This window comes from Hippopotamus amphibius, chromosome 10, assembly GCF_030028045.1.
Source record: "Hippopotamus amphibius kiboko isolate mHipAmp2 chromosome 10, mHipAmp2.hap2, whole genome shotgun sequence".
Classification (NCBI taxonomy): domain Eukaryota; kingdom Metazoa; phylum Chordata; class Mammalia; order Artiodactyla; family Hippopotamidae; genus Hippopotamus; species Hippopotamus amphibius.
In genome coordinates, this window is record NC_080195.1 from 90,359,336 (window position 1) to 90,381,915 (window position 22,580).

Sequence of the window (22,580 nt, forward strand, 5' to 3'; positions counted from 1 at the left end):
TGAAACTATGTACATTAAAGTAGGCATATGTGAAAGTGCTTTATGAATTATGTCTCTAATAACACAATAATGCTATTTAGTTTAGCAAATTAGTTAATTAGTTTAACGTAATTATATATAATTTAGAAGTACTTAGTGTATTCAAAATTATTTCAGGCCAGCATTTCTTTGTTTTAATAAAATACAATTTTAGCTTTCATCAAAATTATAAATTGCACATCATTTTTAAAAGGCATATACTTTTACAAGGCTTATACATTCAATAGGATATTGGTTTTACTGTTTTAACAGAGACCAAATGTACAATGGCTTAAACGAGTCAGAAATTTTATTTCTATCTTTCTCATGAAAAAGTCTGAGAGAAGAATCTGTTGTGGTTGCAAGGGAGGGGTCTCGGGGGGTGGCAAGAAGGAGACTGGAGGGGGAGATGGAGAGAGAAGCTCTGTGCCTTGAGGTCATCTGGAGTCCCAAGTTCCTTTTGTATTTTTACTTTATCATCTCTTTGAGGGTTTCCTTTGTCTACATAGTCAAAACTGGTTCACCGCACATTTACACTCTGGCACAGGGAAAGGATGAAGTTGAAGACAAATATCTTCCTTTCAAGGCTGTATCCTTTTCTGCTCACATCCACACCATTTCTGCTTATATCCAAGAGGCTGTTTCTTATTTACATGGCTTCTCCTAGCTGTCATGCATTCAGCTGAATCTTTGGAGATTCTGTTACTGCAAGAGCAGAACGAGAGATTGGATATTGATCGACAAATTCTCATGTAGCCCAATTGCCCATTTACCCCTTAACTATATTTTTTAATTTTTTGGTACATTTAAAGCACACCTTTCCCCTTCCCACATAAGATGTTCAGAAGTCTCTTTTAGTTACTTGATCCAGCTGAAAGGATGTATATTTCTCTCCTTTGTGTCAGATAAAACTAATTGTGATCTGGCAACCTGTAACTAAAGGAGGAGTTATTAATCTCCCCTTTCCTGACTCCACATACAAACTCTTATACGGTGGTTCAGGATATCACAATAAAACTCCTTTTTTTTCAGGAAAGCCAAGAATATTGTAGGAACTGAAGTCACTGGTTCATTAGAGTCATCAAATCTTATTTAAGCAAGAACAGCTAGATCTTCCTAAATTGATTGCCGCTATTCTGCTTTCTGTAACTATTTTTTTCTATTGTTCTCCCTGGCTCCTAGATTTTCCATCTGGAGTTTTTTGTTTGTTTTTTGTCCATTATTCCTCATGGTCAAATTTTAGGTGAGTGTTGTAATGTATGCCCTTCTTAGAAAAAAATACAGATTTCACAGTTTATTTCCTGCTACTATATAGATTCTGAGACCCGAAGGTTGCTTTAACAGTTGAAAAGTCACAGATTTTTTTCGTGAATCTCCCTGGTGGTTCCTTTGAAAAGACAACTTACATAACAATGTAATAGTTTCAGTCAGTTCCATGTGCACATAAGCATAAGCCGAGATTTCATCTCTCCATAGGCATTAACCTTGAAATCTCTTATCCATTTACTAGTCTTGTGTGAGCCCCAATCCATAGCTGACATTACAGCTACCAGAAAAAGCAAGCTAAATTACAAAATTAATACTTGTAAGGGTATAATAGAACAATAAGGACAAAATATCAGAGTAGGTAGAACCATTCTGAAATGATCTGAAGATCATCAGCGGGTGTGTTTTTTCTTTTTCATTTTTTTTAAGTTCTTTACTGGAGTATAATTGCTTTATACTGTTGTGCCAGTTTCTGCTGTACAACAAAGTGAATCAGCTGTATTTATACATATATCCCCATATCCCCTCCCTCCCATGGCTCCTTCCCACCCTCCCTATCCTACCCCTCTGTGTCATCACCAGTCATCAAGTTGATCTCCCTGTGTTATACAGCAACTTCCCACTAGCTATCTATTTTACATTTGGTAGTGTATGTATGTCAATGCTACTTTCTCACTTTGTCCCAGTTTCCCCTTTGCCCCCCACTCCATGTCCCAAGTGACAGGGCAACAATAAAGATGTAGATGTAGAGAACAGACTTGGGGACACCAGCTGTTTTTAACTCCCTAATGCCACTGGCCAATTCTGAATAAGGGCAGACAATCAGCTCAGTCCAAGCACAGAGCTACTACAAGGGGAAAAGGAATCAGCAAAAGTTTTCATTGTCATGGAAAGCTAGGGTGACACACTGTAAACCTAAGAGAATGCTAACATGACTGAGTTCTGGTACTGAAGAGGTTGAGGTGCTAGGTCAAAAGGCAGACTGAAATTTCCTATAGACTTGTGGAGATTAAGAAAAAAAAATCACCTACGATAGAGGGTGGTTTACTCAAACACACAGTTAATCTCCCCATGAACAGAAGTGCCAAGATTGAAAGGTCAGGTGGCTGAAGAACTGACTTTGGAAACTGTGACAGCAGAGCTTGATCCTCCAAGTCTTTCTGGGGTGAAGAAAGAATTGCCAGACTTTCTATCAAAAACCCAAGGAGGCTATGCCTGAGGAGCAGGAATCAAACAAGAGGTATACTGAGTCCTGCCAAAACTTCAACCCAACCCTGAAATAATTCAATCTCTAATGAGTTGGGTTATCAGTCCCTCATTAAATGTGTCTAACGAAAAAATTGAAGAAACCCTTTTTGGTGAAAGATAACTTCATTTGGACCCTCTGTGATTCTTTTATCACAATTTTCAACATGCAATAAAAATTACTAGACATGTAAAGGGGCAGGAAAATAGGACTGATAGCTAAGAGAAAAAACAGATAATCCAAGTAGATGCATAGATAATCTAGATATTGGCAGTACTTTTAAAATAACTGTAATTAAACTGTTTATGAAAACTGAAGAGAAGTTAGAAATAAAATGCCAGGATGTAGAATTTCAGTATAGATGTTATCTATGAAACGATTCACATGGACATTCTAGAGCTGAAAAAATGCAATTAAAATATCAGTATTTGCAATTAAAATGTCAATGAATGGTTTTAACAGCAGATTGGAGAAAATGAGAGAATAGTAAACTAGAAAACAGGTCAGTAGAAAACACCCAAACAAAAGCATGGAGAGAGAAAAGAATGTAGAAATGAAATCAAGTAAGTGTGTAAGAGATGTGTGTAATACATTCAAATGCTCAACTTAAAGAAAACTACTCTGAAGCCATCTGAAACAACGTAGTCATCTGAACAACCTTTTCAAGTGATCTTTCCTGCACAGAATACATTGGAATGTGGCTGAAAGAGGCCTGGAGGGCCCCTTCTCCTACTGTTTGAGACACAAGAGCTGGTTAGCTTTTCCAAACTAACTGAGGCCCAAATTAAGTTATCTTCAGTCAATATAATTTGAATGTAACAGACTGAATCAGATGCTTTTTTAGCAAAGCTGTACTCTCTTCAGTCCCTTCTTTGAAATGGAGTAACCCTTGCTAAGTTTATTTCTCTTAAACCTCTTTTAATAAGGCAAGGAAGAGCAAACAGCACCCCATTTTGACTTTTTCTAATGACTTTCTCTAAAGTTGCATAGTCCAGCAAGATAGCCACAGACTAAATATGCTTGTTTAACTGTAAATTAATAAAAAATTAAACAAAATTTAATATTCAGTACCTCAGTTGCAATAGCCACATTTCAAATGCTCAGTAGTCATTCAAGGCTAATTGCTATTGCATTAAACAGCATAGATATAGAAATTTTCCACATTTTCTATACCTATGTGAAAGTTCTATTAGACAGCAGTACTCAAAACCTATCATAGTTTGCCTATGCCTAATTTTTACCAACTATGTATAATACCATCTATGGCATAGAATTATTCTATGTCATAGAATAAGATATAAGTTCCTGGCACATATTAAATACACAATACATGCCAGTTCCCACTGATACAAATTTTCTACCTGCTTATCATTCACAGCTCAGTTATAAAGTAATGCAGGGTTCCTGGTTAAACCTGAACTAGTGAACATGTTTATTTATCTCCTCGCCCTTTAAAAATTCCATTACAATTTCTGTGAAAGGGTTAAAAAAAGAGGCAGCATTAATCAGGAGGATGAAAAACTAGAGAGAAGAAAGTAGCAGATAGGAGATTCCAATAAAGTAAGGAAACTGGAAAGAAGGTGGACAAGTGATTGAAAGCAACATATAGGCGAAACTGAAAACTAAATATCTGAAAGCATAAGAAACCAAAGCAAATGTACTCCACACCAGGAAAAGTCTCAAAATATGAGACACCACAAACCCTGAAGATGAAGAGTAGGTGAGATCAAAAATAGCTGAACTGGTTGAAAGTCTATGTGAGAAGCCATTAGAATCCTAGATAGCCCTCCTTTATCTACACATTCAAGTGATGAGCTCTCCTTAACTCCCCCCAAAGAATGGAGGATTGCTCTACAGAAGGACACCAGACTCAGACAATACAAGCAGAAGGCCTGGATGTCATCTGAACACAGAGACCAGATAAAATTTTACCTGCAGAATGGTGAGACATGTCCCTTACCTCATCATGACCATACTCACTCCCTACTAGGCTTTGAGACAAGTGATAGCCTTGCTTATACCACCAGGAAAATAAAATTGATTCACCTTTTAAAACATTGACATTCAAGAAATAATACATAGCTTCTCACAGCTGACTCTCAACAAAACTGATATATCTTTGACCAATTATTCTAAAGTAAAGCTCTTAACTTAGCAAATATCGCCAGCTGAAAAGCTAGTGACTCTTGGTAAAAATTAGGCATAGGCAAACTATGATAGGTTTTGAGTAGTGCTGTCTAATAGAATTTTCATATAGGTATAGAAAATGTGGAAAATTTCTGTATTAAATTATGAGAGCCTCCACTGCACCACAGTCGCTTTCTAAGGAGGATAGTATAGTTACTAGTGTTTAATAACTGAAAATCTTAGCTTTTAAACTATGTCTGATTTTGTCATGCTCTCTGGTATCATATAGTGCAGTGATTAAATGCAGTTTGTCAAGGCTTCCTACTTGGGTTTGAATCCTAGATATGCAAAGCAATACTTAATTTCTCTGTATTTCACTTTCTCTGTGTGTAAGATGTTGATAATATTGTAGTAGTACCTAGTCTCATAGAGTTGTTGAAAAGATTAAATGCATAAATATATGTAAAAAGTTTTGAGCAGTTCCTGGCATATAGTAAGTCAGTCATTGCTAATTGTATATTATTTTACTCCTCTATTTCAAAATAAAGGATATCACTTCCTCTTATGGATGGCCTTTTAAATCTAGGGCATGTGACATTGAAAGTCTGATGTCTCTTTTTACTTTTCATGTTGTCTTTCTAGAACTTTCTATGACTAAGGATTGAACATGGAAGAACTTTTACTGAGTGAGCTAATGAAAGAGAAACATGCTAACCTATTTCACTTTTAAGGGGGAAATAGACGATATAACCTTTGAAGATGGCTATTATGCTTAATTAAAAAAAAGAATCCTCTAATTTCAGTGGTTTTCCATACTATATCCATTGTATTCATTCCTATTCCCATAACCCTTCTAATTTCTCTATTCTCTACCTTTGATTTAATATCCCTAGAAAATATTCTCCCCATAACAAAATTTGCTTTAGAACCCTAGTTTTCAAAGTGTTGGTACACAGAACATGAGAAGTAATTGTGGGAACTTTATCCTGAAACAACCTCTTTGCTTGCTTGGCTTTTATATTTCTAACTAAATCCAAACCACTTCAAGCCTGAGTGCCATGAGCCTTTGGCAAAACTGAGTTTCTAAGCTCTGTGCAAAAGTGAATCATTTTTAAAAACACTCTGACAACCAAGATATAAATTTTTTAGTTTACACAGGTGACCTCACAAATATTCTTTTTCACCCTTTGTGTATTAGAGATTTAAAAATATTAAAAGCATTGAATATTAAAACTTTTTTTAATCATTGTAACTAGAGGGAGAGAAATGCTGCAGCCCCATCCTCTGTACATGTGTTTTAAGGTTAAGGAGGAAAAGACATGAGAAAATACTTTATAGGCTTTGCTGAAACCAAAGCATGTGGAGCACAGTTTAATACATTTGCCAAATCCCAAATACAGCTGGGTTCTCCCACAGTTCTTTTAATTGGAAACAGATTTCTGCGCTAATTCTGTAATGTGAAGAGAGCTCTAACAGTGCAGTGTTTCTTTCCTAAAAGTAGGACATTATATTTGCAATGTGTACTTCTAATATCAAAAACTCCTTAGCAAAGTTTTTGTTATAATTCACATATCTGACTGAAAAATTTCCAGTATTTTTTCAGTAAAATTATTACCTTACAGTATAGCTTAATGAATAGATTTTAATTAATAATTAAATACAGAAAAATTTATAATCAAGCTTACAGGTAATTTTGTGTTTGGAAAATATAAAAGTAGAATTTATCTAAAGAATTAAAAATATAGAATGTGCATATTAAAAAGTAAAAGTTCACATTCTGTTGTAGTTCATACAAGACAAGAAAGAAGTTTACTTCTTTTGTAAGTTTGCAAGTTTACTAAATTTTTAACATTTTGACATGATGACAATATAAAGGAAAAGACTGATTATGTTGAAATAAAAATTTGTACATATGCAATATTTATTTTTATATGTAAGGTATATATTGTATATTTGAAAAATATGTATGTATATTCCATTTGAAACTGCTAGCTTTTGAGTCACCAAATGTGCAAATTCATATTAATAAAATGGAAATACAATTCTTTAAAATGTATCTGTATCTAATACCTACATGTTTACTCTAATGCTCAGTATATTGATATTTTGTCCCTAATAAAGACTAATAATACTGTTAATAATTTCAAAGAACCTCATTATGAAGTTTTATAAATAGAGCATTGAAAGTTTTTTTAAAAGAGTAATGTTGAGACATTATTTCAGTTTGTCTTAAATTGGCCATTAGGTATTGGAAAGAAGAATGCAGCAATTCTATATACTCTGAGGTAGGAGTGTTTTAATTTCATATATTTTTATAAACTTCATAAATAACCTTTATTATTGTTTTATAGGGTCAATGTTTAATTTGATTTATTCACATTTCCATTCTTTTCCTTGTGCTTCCTTTTCTCTTGCTTCTCTGAGCTTCCATTTGGGATTATTTTCCTTATGACTGAAGTATTGGGTCGGCCAAAAAGTTCGTTTGGTTATTCAGTATGTTTTTCAATAAAGTTTTTGGTGAAAATGAAAAATGTGTTTTGTTTTTGCTTAAAACCGAACAATCTTTTTGGCCAACCCAATGTATCATTCATAATTTCATTTGATATAGATCTGCTGGTTGTAAAGTCTTTTAGTTTTGCTTTGAAATGTAGTTTTTTGACTGAGTTTTTTTGTTTGAGTAGCCCTTTTTTTTTCACCTGCATTCTTAAAAGATTTTTTTGTTATATATAAAATCATCAATTGAAACTTCTCTTATTTCAATACATTGACAAACCATTCTAATGTTTGCTGGCTTCCAATTGAGAAGTCAGCCATTAATCCTTGGAAAGTAATTTATCTTCTCTCTCTTTCTCTCTGATTTCTTTGTGGTTTTTCTGAGCTTCACTGTATGTCTGCTCTTCATCCTTATCCTGCTTGGGTTTCATTACATTTTAAAATTTGTAGGATGATATCTTTTCCAATCCTGGAAAATTCTCACTATCTCTTCAGATATTACTTTTGTCTCATTCTCCTTTTGAGAATCCAGTTAAATGTATGTTAGATTTACTTACTGTATCCTTAAGTGTGATATCTTTTCTCGCATAATTTAATATTTTTGTCTCTGTGCTTCATTCTTGATGGTTTCTTATCTATCTTCTAGGTCACAAATAGTTTCTTCATTTGGTACTAATTTGCTCCTAAATCTGTTGTTTCTTATTTTGTCACTATATTTTTCAGTACTATATATTCTATTTGGCTCTTTTTTAAATATATCACTTGAAAATACTCTGTTGCATTTTTCCAGCTTCCCTTTTGTCTTCTTGAAAATTCTAAGCATAGTTATTTTACAATTAAAGTATGATAATTCCAATATGTGATGTATCTATGGGTTTGTTTGTGTTAAGTTTTGTAAATGGTTTCTTCCTTTTAGGTATCTAGTTACTTTTGACTGTGCACTAAGCACTGTATTTGAAAAAACATCATAGAAAAGTTTTGAAGCCCAGAATAATATTATCTTCTTACACAGAAAATTTTGATTTGCTTTTGCTACATATCTAGAAGTACTAGAAATTCTAGATTTGCTAATCCAGTTTCAAGGCTTAACATTTTCTGAGCTCTTGATAATAAGGCACAGCTGAGCTATATGTGTGTGTGTGTGTGTGTGTGTGTGTATATATATATATAGAGAGAGAGAGCACTTCTAAGCACAATGTAGGCCAACCTTTTAGGTCCTTAACTCTAGGTTTTGTATTTTGATCCCTGCAAGGCTGTTAAACTGCTGCTTAGTAACTCAGCCCTTTCTTTTCATTTCCCAAATAGTCCCAGTAAAAAAGTAGCCTTGAATGCTGGGTTTTGTTTTATGAGTTCCATCCTCTCCTGGATCTCAGCCTAGTAATTCTTTATGACTTATAGGTTATTTGATACATTAAAGAAGATTTTTTCATAATATTTTACCTAGCTATTTTTAGTTGTTCTCAACTAAGTGACTGGTCTGAATTAACTAGTCCATCTCCAGCAGAGGTTCCTGATGTTCTGTAGTTTCAGAGTGATTTCACATCCACAGAAGTGGTCATTGGAATGAGGAGGATAGAGCACATTGCCATTTTCTTTAGTCCCCATCCATTATGGTATAGGCCTAGTCCCAGTCTTGATAATGAGTTCAGATTTTAAATTTTCAGATCTATTTGCTTAAGATCAAATAAAGTTGTTGAACAAGTCAGTATTCTGCCCACATATGAAAGAGTGAATTTTATAAGTCTTATGTTATTATTCCCAGAAAAATATTTACAGACATTTACAAACATTTTTTTCTGTTTCTCTTGCTTAATGTTTATCCTAAAGACAGAGAACTTTATATGTGCAAAAGCAATTGAGTTTGTCAAGCACATTACTGTAGAGACTTTAGCAGTTTTTAATTTATGTAAGGTATTATAATTTGGAAGGTAACTGGTGAAAACTGGTTTGGCCATAAGGTACATACAGTGATAATTGGCTAAAGGCAATGTTCTAAATTACCAAAAATTAAATTACCAAACACTAACATGAGAAAGTGATCAGATATATTATTAAAATATTTAGATTGTCAATAGTTTAAAATTATAAACAAAAGTAATAATTTTATGTCCTCAGTTACCAAGATAGTTGAATTAGGCACAACATCAAATTATTGATTAAAAACTATACTATATATCCCAACCAAATTTCTTTGCTCTTTCTTCTTTGTCAAAAATGTAGGTTATCTAACGGAAAGGAAATTTTCCTTTTGATTTTCCCTCAGGACAGTCCTGTTCTATTTTATGTCATTTATTTTTTTAACACTCCATAATTTTCAAAGTGGCCTGGCAGGAACTGAGGTGCGTGGAATGAAAAATGGTCCTTGGCCCTATTCAGCATTATAACACCAAATCTTTTAAATCAGTTTTATATATAGCATTTGTATTCTATTCAGCAAATGGCCGTACTACTTACTATTCTACCTGTGAATCATAGAATAGGTATTCACTTAAGATGTGCATTCTTCAGAGGAATAATAAATTTTATATTATTTAATGTGAAATGAGACACATCAAAACACTTGTACTCGTGTGTCAAAGCTGAAGTCACTTTTTCCTATCAGTTCTTCTTTGTATAGCTTCAAATACAAAGAGGAATACTAATTTATGAACTAATTATTTGCAAGCAATCATCTTTTCTATTCCTTATCTTCTGGAAATGTGTTGGTGTCTACTTTATGGTCTCACAATAACTTTCATTTGCATCACTCTTTACATGACTACATTGGAGAAAAGTGTATGTTAAGAGTTATAATTATTACTCTCATTCTGTAGTAAGAAAACTCCAGTGCAAGAAGTTGAGAGTCATGACTGTTCAGATTCAGTTCTGGTGCTCCCTCGAGGACCCCCTCAATTGTTTTTCCTCTAACTTTTACTGATTTATAGCCTTCCCCTGAATTTCATTAGAGATTTCAGCTGTTGTGGGATGATTTATGCAAATTATGCATGGACAGTTTTGAGAGATTTCCTGAAATTTCTGTTTAATAAGTGATATAGCTTGAGATAAGTTTTAATGTCTTAGGTTAATTCTTTAACATCAATTACTATCTATGAATTGATTCAGCATTTTCTACCTTTCTTGATGGTCATGGAATAATTCTTTAGGTAATAAAGTTGAATTTGTAATCTAGCCTTTCACGGAACTCTTGGAAGTATATTTTATGTCTACTTCACATGGCATGGTGACATTTAAAATCTGATTTTAGAGTGCTCTAACCAAATCTTCAAGAACTGTAACTAGCAGTAAGTCTTTCACATAACCCAAGGGTTTGTTTGGTTTTGATTAGTTTTACTAGACTTCATTTGGTTTCAATTAAACCTTGAGACAGGCCAGTGACTTTCATGAAAAATGTCGGTTTCTCAGTTGGAAAATAATTCTTTTGTGTGGAAATGTGTAATGTTTTCTTAACTGGAATGAATAAATATAAATTCAAAGACAGTTTCTGAAGATTTCATAATCAGGATTTGTGGAGTGAGATATTTGTATATTGAACAGTTTCATGTTATGTTTTTGAATATTGATTCTCTTATGTTCTTAGATGATAAAATGAAAATCACTCCATAGGCTTCCAAAACAATAATAATATACAATTATATAACTTAAATAACTTTTATATTTAATTGCATATTGTGGAAAGCAATTTGATTTAAAAATAAGCGGCAATTCTAGTGAATTCAGGGCATGTTTTAATTTATGTGCTTTACAAAAGACTTTATTTCAGTATTACATGGTCATAGATTTCGTCTGAGACCATTTACTTGTCTTTTATCACCTAGAGAATTATTTACCAGTGTCATATCTCTGGATATTAGTTAAAAATAATGCATATTACTCATTTGAGAAGGGAGACAGAATAGTACATCAAACAGCACACCCTCAGGTTATAATTATTTTATTTGCCTTAAGAGAAATGTGTTCCTTAGAGTAAAACCTCGGGTATAAGTTCTTTTACATTTTCTAAATATTTATTTAATCCTGAACAAAGTCCTTACGTCTCCTAAGATTTGATTTTTAAAAATTCTATGTTGAGCAACATAGACAAATACAAAACAAACCCAAAAACAGTGCTATTGGTGATAGAAAATGTAAATTTCTCTTTGTTTAAATTTATGATTCCCTGGGTTCAGATAATACTGATTTTTTTTCCCCAGTGTCAAATACCCCATCATCTGTTTAAGGTTATGCCCAAAATATTGCAGTTATAAATATAGGACACAAGAAAAAAAAGTGGATGTAAGAAGTTAAGGACATTATCCTAATGTTCTTTTATATTTTTACCACCAAATGAAGAAATTAATGAATATATGAATATTCTGCTCATAAACAATATATCTGTAGAATTTAGAATTGGCAAATAAATTTGTCCAAAAATGTAAGAAAATTTAATATTTACCACCCTGAAGCCAAGAGCAAATCACCTCTTGAATAAGTGTCTTCCAATTCTGTGATTCTAACACAGCAAATATTTCATATTTACAAGCTTTTTTAAAAAAATTGAACTTTTGAAATATTGGATTCCAAGATTTAAATATCAATAGCCTCCACACATATTTTTGTTGGGAGTTGTTTATTAATATCTTATGTGGTGACATAAATGAAAATTAATGACATCTGGTATACATGTGAATACAGTCTTTACATATTTCATTATATTTTAATAAATAGCATGGGGGAAAAAAGCACTGACTTTGTATTCAGACTGCTGAGATCTGGGTTTAAGTTTTGCCATGAATTTTCAGTGTGTCTTTCTCTGTTTCACTTGCCTCAAATGAAACAACTAGAAGCGCTCAATGATTCTTTCCACCTTGAACATTCTATTAATTTAGTTTATTTTGGCTAGCCTAGAATTATACAAGCTTTATATTTGTAGTATGATACCATGTCAACTTCTTAATTATTTTTAACCTTGTAACTTTTAAGTTCACCCTGAAGGAAGTAAATCTAATTAAACTGGTAAATGTGATTATTAAATATTTGAATATTTCTAAATGAATAGATACTATTTTCTATGCAGACCAAGGACTGCCTGTCAATCCATTAAAGTGTTTTGTGGGCCTCCTGGTCAAATACTGGTTCTATTTTCCAAATACTGGTCAAAACCTCAGTATCCTAGGGATAACAAATTCAAAAATGAATAAGACATGAACTTTGACCCTAAATTCAGTCTTTTAACTAGAAAGACAAGTAAACAAATAAAATTCAGTGCAATAAAATGTTTATCAGTTCAGATTTTCATTAGCAGCAAATCCCGATTTTATTGATATGAAATTCATCTCGAATTGGTAAGCTAAGTGATAGTACTTCTTTCAGTAAAAATGGAAACATTTTATTTAGAAAATGAACATGTATGATGGATTTCATCATGTCTATCAGAAGATAGATTGATATGACTTTTTTTTCTCACGTATAGAGAAACTTAAAGCTGAACACGAAAGGCTCACTTTGAATTGAATTTCCTTGTCTTGAAAGAAAAGAAACAAGAAGGCAGTGACCAACACTTCTGCTAGTGTGTCAGAGGTGCATCTCATAAACTACTTACTTGCATGCTGCCTTCAAGAGTTGTAATGGTCATCAGGATAAAGAAAATGCAGTAGTGAGCAACTGTGGGAAATGAAAGGTGTGAATGACTTCCACCACAAGTATGCACTTGACCACTTATTTTCCTGGTTGGATTAATGAAAGGATGCAGAACCTGGGTTTTCTAAAAGCAGAAAGTTTCTCCCAACCTACCAGTATAGTGAAATGAAAAACAACTGCACAATATCTTCCTAACTTCTTTTATTATTCGTTGTAGTTATGTACAAAGCTTTACTCTTAAAAAAATAAATTAAAGATTTGGCCAAGTCATGGGATCAACTTAGGATTTCGTTTGAACCCAGATTTTAGATAACCACATTTTCTTAAAATGTCCGGTAGACTGAATTGCTTCTCTGGCTTCTAACACCAACCACTAATGTCAAGAATGCTTGAGTAGAAGCAGGCAGTCACCAAAACACAAAAGGGTTTATTCCTACATCCTGGTTTTAAAGAAAGGATCTTAAAAATCAAACATCTTAGCATAGAGAGCTCCACAAACCTTTTTCAAATACCTCTGAGGAATCTTTGAACTTCGTAGCTGAACACATTAGTCCAATTCCATTCACACGAGGAGATTCTCAGCTCTAAGGGCTCTCACTTGGAGAGGATGGAATATCAAATAGATGTAGTCTGGATTTTGCCTTTTTCAAAGAATGGAGTAGAGCTTTTGGAATAATGTGAAACAGTGAAATATAGGCTTTTCTTTAACCTCAGTAGAAAGCTAATTAAGTGTATATATTTCTGTATTGATTGAAGGAACTTTATTTTTTCCTTTAAGAAATCATAATAAAATATAAGCTATTATAATGAGAAATAACGGTCCCTTTCAATTTCAAAGGCTTTGGAGACAATCGTATATCAACCCCACATACTATCAGGAGGGGAGCCTTGAACTAGGAGCTAGAGAGCCTGGGTTCCAGTCTTGAATCTGGCATGTGCTCCTTGTATTATCTTGGTCATACTCATTCACCTCTTCTGGAAGAGATCATTAGTTCTAATCAAATATCCATGTGCTCACCAACATTTCTTAGATCCTCTGTGGTGAGGTTGGAGTCATGTGACAAAGGCCAGACATTAATCCAGGGGATGATTGTCACTTCCAATTTGAGGGAGTTAAGTAAAACTGGGTAAGTTTTCAATCATCTCTGTTATCTGCAAAGCAGCAAAAAAAAAAAAAAAAAAAAAAAAAAGGATTTCAAATGGGAAAGTTGCAAGATAGAAGCAAGTAGATCTCTGAGTTGCAAAAAGCCACTTGCACATTATGACATGAGCAAGGAGTAAATCTTTATTGTGTCAAGCCACCCCAAGCTGGGAGTCGTTTGTTGCCACAGCACAGCCTATCCCATGCTGATTAGTATCTCTCTGGGAGTCATTGAAAACTGAGGGGTTTAGAGACTTCTAGACTCAATCTGTCCCAGGTTGAATTCCTGAGATTCTCTTGGGGCATATGGCCTTCATTTTACAAGAGAAGGAATGGAGAGATTTGGAGAGAATTGACTAAGGTCATAAAGTAAGTTTGAGAGCCATGTTGCAAAATGTATTTCTCTGAGACCTTGTAGATTCACATTCCCCAACAGTATTTCCCTACTACCCATGAGCTTAATTATGGGACCATTCAAATCGGACATTAATAAAATATGAAATTGACTGTTCCTATCTAGTAGTTTTTGTTCACTTAGACATGATGTAATTCTGTGATGCAATGAATGATATAGCATTCAAGGTCCTGACATTCAACGCAGGAACTTCTCTATCAGACTCTACTGTCTGATAGTATACATATTATATAGTGTCCATTTTTAACTGGCAAGAAAAAAAAAAAATCCCATCTCCCTCTTCAGTTCTAAGACAGTTACAAAAACCTTATAACAGACCCCAAAACTGTTTTCACACCACTTGAATTTAGAAACTCATTGCTTTTGTAACTAGTTGGTAGTTTCTTGTCTTTGGTAGCCAGAGTGAACATGACTATAGTTACAGTGGTCAAGCATCAGAATGAGAATTAAATAAGTAAATGTCTATAAAGAACAGAGTCTAGCCCAGTATTAATACCAGATAGATGTTGGTTAAGTAAAACAAGTAAATATGATGATGATGGATCATGGCCTCTGAGAGTTAAGATCAAGTTCTCTTCCCATCTAATTTTCCTCTCGTAGAGCCCCAGGTATGTGGTATCCAGTTTCTATTTGACCATTTTTACTGCTAGGGATATAGGTGTGTATTGTGTGGTAATATCTTTTTTCTCAGGACCCATCATTATCCCATTTAAAAATGAAAAAACAGGCTCAGAGGGGTTAAGAGGTTTACCTAAGGTTATACAGCAAGTAAGGTTCTGCATAGGAAATCTGGTCTTTCCAATATTACGCTTCCTGTTAGTAGTAGTAGGAGTAGTGGTGTGTGATTTGAATGTGATAGACCACAAGTTTCAATATTAATTTCCTATAGGGTAGGAATTATTTGAGCCAAGACTGTGCACTAAGGTTATTCCACTCAAACTGAGCAGCCGTTTTTATTCAAACTGCTGATTCAATTATTTAATAAGCTGTGCAAGTCTTTTGTCATGGGGTCACATGTCTTTTCTCTGGCCTTTTTGAAGTATAATTCCCAATGCCTAAGGTATGTATTTGTATAGGCATCTCAAAGGCAAGCCCTGGCACATATTGAATGTTTGTTGCTTGTATAAATGCTAAAGAAAGGCAGATAAAAATGAGTTCTCTTTTAATGTAATTAGGACGTCAGCAGATATTTAAATATTTGAAAGCTTCCATCACTACTGTATCTTGCATCTGGGATATTTTGGTTTTCTGTATTAGGAAAGTACTGTATAAATTCTATCACTGTGTAGACTGTAATTTGCTCACACAATTATGTCACTTATGTTTTCACCATTTACTAAGAATCTTACCATTCTGCCTCTCTCTGTTTCATAGTCAAATCTTAATTCCAATCCTTCCTTCTACATTATTTCTATAAAATCTAATTTTTGGTTTGTTTTTGTGATGCTAGTTAAGGTTTAACTTGTCACCATTGTATTCTATGCATAATCCCATCTATAGTCTCAGAGATACCAATTAGATTGTATATTTGCCTATGTTAAAAACTAAAGGCTATATTTTTTAAATAACTATATTCTATGCATTGCTATTCTTAGCCACTGAGGCCATGTCACTTTTGCCTATTATTTTAAGAGAAACCACATCATTTTTCTTTTCCTGGGACCAAATGATCTCTTCTCATAGGTATATTTTTCTAACCCTAACATGATTATAATTTCCCCCAAACTTTTGCAATTCTTTATCTCCTTAGGTATAATATAGTGGGATAATTATGTGGAAAAATGGAAGGCATATTGCCTTTGAGTCTGAAATCTAACTTTACTATTTGGTTCCCAAGTGATCCTGAACTACGTATTTAATTTCCCTGATCCACATTTTCCTTGTGTATAGGAGGAGAATAATATGCATTATAGGATAGGAATCAAGAGTACAAACTCTGAAGCTGTGCTGTCTAGTTTGAAGCTTGGCTCTGCCATTTTCTGATTGTATTACCTTTGGCAAATTACTTAAACTTTGGTGGCTCAGTTTCCACAGTGGAAGATAGGGAAATAATAATATCAACCTCATATGGTGGTTGTGAGGAATGCACACACACACGCACACATTTGCTTTATCTTTCAGATTGTGATGGAGATTCAAAAGAAAGCTGGATGTATTGGCACTCTGTAAATGGTGGTGGTGATGGCTTATTTGTGATGCTTATCATGATGCTTTAGGTATAGTTCAAGGGATTGTAAACTTTTTCTGACAAAGGTCAGATAGTAAATATTTTAGGCTTTGTGGCATACTTACTCAACTCTGTCACTGTATAGCAAAAGCAATTGTAAAGAACATGTAGATAAACGGGGATAGCTTTGTCCCATTAAAACTTTATTTACTAAAAACAGGCTTCAGGCTGTCTTTGGCCCACAAGTTATACTTTGCTGGCCTCTAATTTAACTGATGGCTAGCATGCAAATTTGATGGTATCAAGCAATTGTGCCTTTTCTTCCTAAATTACACATAATTTCTATTGTTCTGTGCTCGTGCTTTATTTCCCTTCAGTGGTCTGGCAAGTTTCTATTTTCAGTTGTTTGACAAACAAGCTTTCCTAGCTCTGTGCTAGAGAACTCAGTCTTACAGTGTTAATTTGGACTTACTGAATAGAATTAACAATAACATTTTGGAATCATCCTTGCTCATAATAAAAAGAGCTTCAATAGTTTATTATGATCTCTGTTGAGTTTGTAATCTTATGATAGCTTTTTCCAGAAAAACATTTAAATTCTTATTCTTTTCACCGGGGTCTTGGGTTCCTTCACAATGTTGTATCATATCAATGCGTAGTTCATGTACTATGGACAGTGATCGATATGCTGGGTCTTGATTTATTCTTCTTATTGGAATCTTCATATTGACAATAATTTATTGCAGCCCAAATATTGGCTTTGACTTAGGTCTATACCATACTTCTAAGCATAAATTGCTAGCCTCTTCAATATATAGTATGTCGAATTTCAGTTGGTGGAACTGAGGACACATTTGCATTCAAAATGAAAGCATCTTAAGATTGGCATACATTGTTGTGGTACTCATGTTACGCCATGACTACACGGGCATAATTGATCAAGAGACTCAGCTGTTGTGCCTTAAAATCCATCACTGCTTCTGTATCAGGCTTCTCATATGCTGCTTGTAGCCAGCGACTGAGTACAGAAGGGATACCAAGGCAGGCCATTTTCTGGGAGATCTGTAACTCATCTATCAAGCAGCTTTTGCTCAAGGACTCCCCAGTAGACTTTGCCAAACTCTTGGAACTCACACTATTGTGTAAGATACTTTGAACTACTTTCCTTCCCTCTTGGGTTATCTAGAGTCAGACCTATATCATATATGATGGCTCTTCCCACCTCTCCTGTCTTCCTCATAGGCATTGCCCCTAGTAAATCACTTGAACTGCTTGCTAATTTTGACCTGGGGTCTGCTACTAGATAATCTATCAAATGGCAAACCTAAATTAGAAGTATTATTTTGCTATTAGTTTTCTGGAATAAGCAAATATTTTTTAAAATAGGTGGGTTAAGAGCATTATTCAAGAGTCCAGATAATACATAAGCATGGAAACATTGTCTTTGGGGAAGCAAGGTAGAATAAGAAGCATATTGTCAAGAAAAAGTGAAGATTTAAGACTTTGGTCCTAAAAAGATTCACGCAAGAAACTGCAGAGCTTGTGCCTTGTAAATACCTATAAGAATTGAAGGATCTCCCCCTCTTTTCCTCATGGAAATTGATCAAAATCAACTACTTAAAAAGCATTAACTAACATTTGTGAAAATTCTGCTATTCATGAGGCACTGTGGACACTGTGGAATTGAATGGAAATATCCTAATGGCATCCCTTTCCAGTCCACCAATCATGTCTATTTAACTTGAGAAACAGCAGGCTTTTGTTGTATTTCCCAAATCACTCTGTCATTTTTCCTTAGGAAATTTATTTATTTTGACAGGTCTTCTAGATAAGAAAAGTCTGATCATTAACCAATAGCTTTACATTTTGGGGGAGAAACCTTCTTTATACTGTGCTTAAAGTAAAAAACTTAATAGATATAGCAACATGGAAAAGAGTTTGTGCTTAAATAAGTGAAAACACAATATACAAAATTATATGTTCATTATGGTTACTATATTAACATGTATTTATGTGTGTATACAATATGAAAAGGAAGTTAATAATAATAAATATATGCATTTTATGGTGGGACTAAATGATATACTTCTCAATTTTTGAAAATTTGTCTTGTATTGAGTATTGTGCTTTAAATATTAAATATTAAAACCTAATTGAAACTTAAATATTGGATGACAATATCTTAAAATTATGTATAATATTACATATACGTAAGAGTTTACAATTATTTTGAAGGTACAGTTTTTAAATTTAGCCAATAAAATATCTGGCTTTTGTTGATTAGTGTATAGGTAATTAAGAAACAGTAGTTGCTGTATATATTTTACTTAAGTATTATCCCTTTTGAAGTAAGATAGTAACTTTTCCTCTTATTTTGGAAAGCTCCGGAGTCTCAGTAATTTTAATTATTCTATAACAAATTTTATTGAAAAATTTAAATTTTAAATACGCTCAATTCTACTCTAATCATTTCTCATTCTCACATTTGCCTTTGGGACAAGATCCCCAAATTGGGTCTTGCTCTAAAAAAGGTTAATAGACTTGAGTTATAAATGGAATCTACAGTTACTCTTGGCTAATGTTTCAGTGAAAAATAACCAAATGACATATTTCATGGTGTTTCACACTTCATAAAACACTTTCATTACATTATCTCATTTTATCCTCCCAAGTTTGTTGGAATGCATGGTAGAGTTATTTCCATTTTACCAGATGAGTACACACAATTAAGGTGCAATGAAATCAGGGCCCAATCTTGATCTGACTCCAGGTAAATCAAAATCAATGGCAATCAAAATGTAAATGGAACATTCATATAAGAATGTATAGTAGGAATAAACACACTGGGGAGAGTGAAATTTAACTCAGCTATTATCATTTATTTGTGCATTCTTTAGGACCTTGTACTAATTAAATGATTCTCCATTTTTTATATTGAATTTTTAAAACTTTAAAGTCTATTACAACAGTAGGGAAAGTATAAAAATAGAAATCTTAGCCATAATCCCACCAGTCCAAAGCAAGTATGATCAGTTTTATATATTTACTTCCTGTTTTTTGTCCTATAAGCAGTAATGACTGTATGAAAGACATAATACTTTAAATGATAGAACCTCACATATTTGGAAGGAATAGGAGTGGAATGAGGTGCATAGATCACAAAATGCAAAGGATCAATGCCTTTTGCCTTTGTAGGTGAGATATTTTCAGGGAGTGGGTCTCTCACCTCTCCTTTCTCCTCTTCTAGCTAGACTTAAAACCTAGCATAATCTTTTCCACCCATTACAAAGAGCAGAGAGAAAACAGCAGTTCTTGGATAACAGTAACTTTGAGGAGAGTAAATCTTCTTTGGTTCAAACATTTCACAGATTTGTGAACCAGAAAATTAGGAACAGGCAGTCACTAAAGCTAAAGAAATGCAGTTGGAAATTCCGTATTTGAGCAATTACAGACTGAATGAGTATATTCATAGTAAACATAGAATTTTGTACTCTGCTTTTTTATTTATATTGTATCATTTATAACTTATGGAAATTATCTCCATCAAGAGATCTGGAAAAAATTCAGTTCTCTGTTAGCTTAGATTTTTTAAAATTGTCTTCTGATTTTTAACTTTTAAATGCTCTTAAAATTTATTTCGGTGAAGATTGTGAGTAGTGAGACTGAGCAGAGCATTACCATTTTAATAAGTAATCTCATGATTTATTAAGGAATCCTTTCTATTTTTTGTCATATCATCTTTGTTATATTGCATTCCTATAAATGCCTAGCATCAAACTCTTTTAATCCAGTGACCTATGGTTCTAGTCTTGTGCCAGGACCACACTTTGGAAAAGAAATCCTACATGAACCCATTACTGTATCATTACATGCTGCTGCACCTTTGACCTTTCCTTACATTGGTATGGAAACAGTGTTTGTGCTCCTATTTAAGACCACCTCTGTCTGCACCTGTGCACTAAACCTATTCATCTCAGGAATTAAAGGACAATGCTTCCCAATTGTCCCATATCTCTGCTTCAACCTTATTTTCCCCCTCCCTGCTGGATCACTCCCAATGACATGGGAATATTCTATAATTTATCCAGTCTTGTAAAAATTAACTACTCCCTTGACCCTGCATGGCCACCTAGGTACACCATTTCTCTGATCTCCTTTAAGACTAATCAAGTGTCTTTGATACTCTTTGCCTCTAATTCCTTTCTTCCATTCTCCCTTAAACCTATTCCAAGCAGAATTTTGTCCCCAACATTCTAATGAAATAGCTCTTGTCAGAGTCACCAGTGACCTCCACAGTGCTGAACACAATGATCCATTCTCAGTTCTCATCCTGCTCAAGCAGCGTTTACTAGAGTAAATCACTTCCTCATTCTTGAATCCTTTTTTGCTTGATTTCGGGAATAAACTATCACTTGCTTTTCTTTCATTGCACTGGTCTCTCCTTGTTCTTGTTTCCTAAGCCACTACTCCAGAACTTTATATCTCATAATATTTTGGACTTGAACTTTGGGCTAGGGTGATTCTTGCACTCCGTTAGAATTGACAGGGGTCATTTGATGCCATTCAGCTGGTGGTTGATCTGGTATGAAAGTTTTTGAGGTGACTTCACTCATGTACTTGTTGCCTTGGTAAGAATATCTGAAAGGCTGAACTTAGCAGAGTCCCTCTATTTACTAATTTCTTCCAATAGTCTCTCCACCAGGGTAATTGGACTTTATTCATGGAAGCTCAAGCCACAAGAGATCAAAGCAAAATCTTCCAGCCCTTTGCAGCCCAGGCATGGAATTGGCATTGGGTCACCTCTGCTCTGTACTCTATTGGTCATTGCAGGCACAAATTCAAAGGGAGAGGAAATGGACACATCAATCATTAGGAGGAATAGCAAATAATTTTCTCCCATCTTTAACCTTTCATGTTCCTCAACCTCTTGCCTCGTAAAATGTTGGAATAGCTCAGAGCTCAATCTTTAGATATTTTCTCTTCAATCTATTTTTTTTTTATGAACTCATCCAGTCTCTTGGCTTTAAACATCATCTGTTATCTCAGAGCTCCCAAATAATGCATTTCTATATTAGAGTCCATTACTCAGTGCTCCTTAACATCCAACTTGATATCCAATATACTTTCTCAACTTACGTACCTAGGTCTCTAACCAACATCTCAAACTTGCTATGTTCAAAATAAAACTACTGATTTTCACCCTCAGATCTATCCTCCTGTAATCCTTCTCTTCCTTCTAGTTCTTCAGTCCAAAACCCTTGGGGTCATTCTTGACAGTTCACTTTCTCTCACATTCTACTTCCAATTTGACAGAAAATTATCTAGGGACTATGTTCAACATATATCCAGATTCCGGCTGCTTTATACAGCTTTTGCCACCACCACTAAGCATGTGACTGTTATCTCTTACCTGTGATTTCATAACAGCCTATTAGTTAATCTTTTCTCTTTTTCCTTTATCTTTTAGAAAAAGTCTATTTACAAAATAGTTGCCAGAATGGTACTTTACAAATGTAAGTCTGCTTATACCATTCTTCTGTTCAAATATTCCAACAGTTTCCCATCTCAGAATAAAAGTCAGGGTTCACAGTGGCCTCTGAGATCCCACACATGCTTTCCTGAACAATCTTCCTGACCTTATCTCCTGTCATTCAGCCCTCACTCACTGTTTGAAACTATACAGTCATCCTTTGCTTTTCCTCAAGCAGGCCAAGCAAATTCACACATGAGTACCTGGAAAGCTCCCTTCCTTTATTTCATTCAGGTCTCTGCTCTGGTGTCGATGCATCAGTGAGGCCACCCCTGACCTCCCTATGTAGCAACACATTAGCAAGACCTCCCACTCCAGGACTTTCTAACTCCCAGAATTTCTCACCATTTTATTTTTCTCTCCATCTGTTGTTACCTTGTCTATTTTTATTGCTGTCTCTCCCTATCAGAATTTGAGCTTCACGAAGAGAGAATCTTGTTAGGATTGGGATCAGTTTAGAGTTGTATACCCAGTGCCTTTGACTAGAAGGAAGAATTAACATTATTTTATGTCTTAATATGTACTTTCTCAATTATTTATTTTGCAGAATATATTATGATT